The sequence below is a fragment of the Apium graveolens genome, chromosome 9 (genome assembly GCF_009905375.1).
Source record: "Apium graveolens cultivar Ventura chromosome 9, ASM990537v1, whole genome shotgun sequence".
NCBI classification, from domain to species: Eukaryota; Viridiplantae; Streptophyta; class Magnoliopsida; order Apiales; family Apiaceae; genus Apium; species Apium graveolens.
Window position 1 is genome coordinate 126,457,702 of NC_133655.1, and position 4,455 is coordinate 126,462,156.

General features: G+C 28.7%; 1 long non-coding RNA gene across 4 annotated transcripts; it reads right to left on the reverse strand.

The window, feature by feature from the left end:
* Positions 1-650: 650 nt before the first annotated feature.
* On the reverse strand, positions 651-3,588 carry LOC141686854 (uncharacterized). 4 transcript variants are annotated; one of them, XR_012560828.1, is made up of 5 exons: positions 3,363-3,585; positions 3,181-3,259; positions 3,007-3,058; positions 2,749-2,813; positions 651-1,278 (listed from the first exon to the last, which is right to left on the reverse strand). It is a non-coding gene; the product is annotated as an uncharacterized LOC141686854 (long non-coding RNA). The 4 variants fall into 4 exon arrangements; XR_012560827.1 differs by having other exon boundaries at positions 651-1,070; positions 1,143-1,278; positions 3,007-3,259; positions 3,363-3,582; XR_012560829.1 differs by having other exon boundaries at positions 651-1,308; positions 3,007-3,259; positions 3,363-3,588.
* Between the last annotated feature and the right edge of the window lie 867 nt (positions 3,589-4,455).

Consider the following 4,455-nt stretch of genomic DNA (forward strand, 5'->3'; position numbering starts at 1 on the left):
GATATTTCAGATTAGATGATATTTGAGTTGTTTCTTTCTAAAAGGAGATATTAGAGTACTTGATACTAATAAAATCTTGACTCTTTCGGAAAAATTACATTATACACATAATTTTAAGTTATTTTACTATATTTAATTATATTTTTGTTTTCCAAAAACTATTTACAAAAATAATATTTTTATTACAAAAAATATGATTTTATAGTTTGATTCAATCTCAAATTAAGTATACCCACTATGCAATGGCTATATAATTTTAAAATAAATTTTAGATCCCAAAGAGCAATTAGCCAAATGAACAATTATTTTTAATAAAATAGCATATATATAAATAAACAATGTAAAATAAGCATTAATGTATAATATCATTAATGTATAATACCAATAAATACAAATAAAAATAGTCACTGTATTGCTCCTCACTCGTCCTTGGATTGCTTATTGCTACTTAGCTTCGCATGGCCACAATAAGAACAATTATTATATGTGAGGAATACTACACCTTATATTCATTTGTTTACTTTCACATCAATTATTTATCTCCTAATTGTTCACCTCCTCTAAACAAAAATGTTGTACACCTTGTAAAAGTAAAATAGGCACAAGTAAAGGAATAGTCCATTATATCTATAGACTATAAAAGAAAGCAATTAATTATTTGATACTAAAAATAATTGAAATATTATTAATCTTGTTGCCTTGGTCGTAATTAAAGTACTATTATTCAAGTTTTAATTTTGTCTAACACTGCAACTTCAAAAATCTTAAGAAGTCAATTAGAAAACAAAAAACCCAAACAAAGTGAAGCACCATATTAGTCACAATAATACTTCTTCCAACATATATCTTTACTCTTTACTTACTGCTGGAACTCAAACCATCTTCACCATTGTTTTCCTTAGCAAACTCGTCTCTCAGCCACTCCATGAGGTTGAAAATCCTCACTGAATTATACACCACATGGATTTATACTCGTATCCCACCTTTTTTCAGATATATTTGCATAACAGAAAAAAGTTGGGGAACAACTGATTTGATGATCTCTTTATCGCCTTGAAAGAAACCTTCAGCTACGTAAGCAAGAGGTACAATGAAACATCGTTGAAATAAATAATCAGAATAAATGTTAATGATCAACGTACCAGGCTTGATAACTTATCTAGAGTTAGACTTGATAAACAAGTGCCTGCCATCTAGATGAGTCAAGACAAATTGGTAACCGCAAAGAGCCTGGTTAATGACAGTGTGTGCTCAACAAAAAGGTCATCACCCTTTCTTCTGCAAGATGAAAATTATATCCACACAGATCTGAGAGGCCAAAATGTTTTTAAAATGTTAAACTTTCAACATGTGCAATAACTGTTGTAGACTTCTGCCAATTAGAAACAGCAACACCAACAACACTCTTAGGAGCAGTAATGACGATAATAATAATTGCTAAAGAGTTTCACATTAATGTATACAAAAGGTACCAAAATTGTTATTTAATAACAAATTTAAGTACTACATTGGTGACAATCATAAATGAGACAATTATACAGACGATCTAATAATCAACATAAACACATTAAAATCATATAACCATGCTATCACATTTCATATTGGGGTAGGGGTGTAAAAAGGGTCTTCAAATGTAATTAAATAATCTGGTTGTTAAGAAAGTAATTGTACTATAATTTAGCCTTATGAAATCAATTGCTTGCCACCTACATTATTAACAGCCAGCCAGACCAATAATATTATATACTGAGGTCGCCTCTAACAATTTTACTCAATATATCTCATTCATAAGAAGGGTCCATGTAATAATTCTACATATATAAATTTATTTTTTATAACCAGATTAATTATACAGCTATAGGTAGCCTATTATTTGAAAAAGAGCACGTAACTACTAGAACTCATCAGTAACAATATTATTTGCTAGTATAACTATTTGGTTATATCGCTTCCTCCTCCAACCAAGCAGCGCTAGAATAACTACTAATTGTTATTAGTAGCAAAAAAGTAGTTTCTATGTCATTTAAGACATCTTAATTCAGCTTCACCAGACAAAACATAAATTATTAAAATAAAATATTAATTTTTGTGAGTTTAAGTAAACTAAAAAAACAACAGAACATGTATTAGTTAATCCACTGCATTAAGAACATCCAAATTACTTTGAAGAGTTTTAACTTAACTTGATGCAATATGCAATGAGGTCAGATATATTGAAGTTGTCACTTTTCATGTCATGTTTGATCCAAATAATTGTTTTCCCTTCCTAAATCACGCCTCGTTTCTAATCATCAAATAATTTAAAAGATTTTTTAACCATCCTAACTCTCTACTTATTGTTCTTCTTAATTTCCATGTACCATTTTATCTCGTCAGTTTTCTGAATTATAATGCAAAAAGTCTGTTAAATTCAAATAAATAATTAATATGGAAAATAAATTGTAGAACTGCAAAGTCTTTACATAGTACAATCTTAGCTCTTGATAAAACAGATCATTAGAGGTACCTACCTATCTCATTTGTGTCAACAATCATCCGCATAGTGACTCTCCTAGAAATCAAAGACTTGCAAAATTACCATAATTTTACACACAAAATACAATAATACATAAACCCTGATTTCTAGCCTACAGAAATTAAAAGACACTTTTTTATATTAAAGTTGCTTCCAAAAGGAAGCTGAGCAATCTGGTCCATATCAAGCCCATATATGTATATAGATGTACCTTAAATAATATGAACTCTTACCTCAAGACCATGAATCAGCTGGTTAAACTTTAGGTTGTCGCGCCACTCTTATGTGTTGATTCTTTCTGTTCAGGAAGGAAAAACACATATATATGTTATTAGTTCCCTGAACCAATTTTGAGTTGAATAACAGTACAAAGTTATTTATCTTGACTTCAAAAACAGTAACAAATATTTTTAGCTTCTAATTTCTCAAAATTCTTATTTGAATAAAATTCTAAACAATTAGATGAAGTAAACAAACAGACTAAAACTCACCCCTTTTTTAATTTATCTACATGAATTGTACTGCTTTTGGCATATTTTTCATCTTCTCCTCATAAACCATCAAATATATAGAAAAATTCAGATACTCAGTGTCACATTTCATCAAACACTTGGTGAGTATTGAAATAAAAACTACCGAGAAAGAAAAAATAGCAGGAAAACTACCTTAAGATATGAGAAATCTATCAAAACTAAAGATAAGAAAACATATCCACAAGCCAAATTTGAAAACATCACCACAAACCTAGCAAATCGAAACAACAAAACAAAGTTAGAAGAAAATGAAAGAAGGATAGGGGACACTATATATATGGAAGAGGGAGAAGAAGAACATGATTAGTAAAAACCTTATTTATTTCAGATTTGCACCTTCAAGAGTTTCAATTATAGATCTGAAAATATGAGTTTTGAATTCGTAAGAAATATGAGAGAGAGATGGAGAGAGAGAGAATTTTGCTTTTCAAAATGTGGATTTTACTTGTAATGAATAACATCACAGGAGGTAAAATCCAAATTTTCCAAATTTGAAATCTGATTTGAATTTGATATGTTTGAGTGTGGTGAATAAGTGGATATAAAGTATTGTAGATTTTATGGGTTCAATGGCATTTTATGTAATTAAATAAGAAGTCTTGGGGTGGGGGTGTAAATATATACCAGCAACATGATTTATATTATAGATAGATATTTGCTATTAGGCATTCTTTTTACAAAAGGAGGCTTGTGCGTTGTTATTTTAACTTAGGGTTGCGCCCTAATGAGAATTTTTTAAAGTGAGAACTGGTGATTATGTAGTTGAAACTGGTGATTTTTTGAAAAGTTGAAATTGTAAATTTGGTAAAATGGTGATTTTGTGTAAACAAAAAATTTTAATTTGTAAAATAACCAATATTAACTATGAAAATCACTGATTCTCACAGTTCTCATTTTAAGAAGTTCTCATTTGAGCAAAAGTCTAACTTTAATTTGATATATGTTTGAACATATATTAATTAATTTTCAAAATATAATTAATATAAATAATTTACATTGGTTAAAATTTTATATTTATTAATATATGACATATGTTGTTGATAAATAAGACTTAAAAGCCTTAATAAATTTATTACTAGCGGGATTCAGACTTTTTGGAAAAGTTATTAGATAAAGAATATTCCCTAGCAAAAGATCTAACAAATATCATTTATTGAAAAGATATCTAACGTTGACCGCTCTTTCCATGGTTTAACGTGACTATCAACAATCAATATACCAATTTACTTAAATAAAGGAGAAGATGGGGGCGTTTATGTGGCGCATCTCAAATCATCTCATTCTATTTTTCTAAATTTCTCATTTTTTTGAGTTAATAAATATCAAAAACTATAATTATCTTATATGTTCCTAAATATGTTATCACCATTCGCAATATTCTCCTAAACTTTTTACTAAACTTTTTAC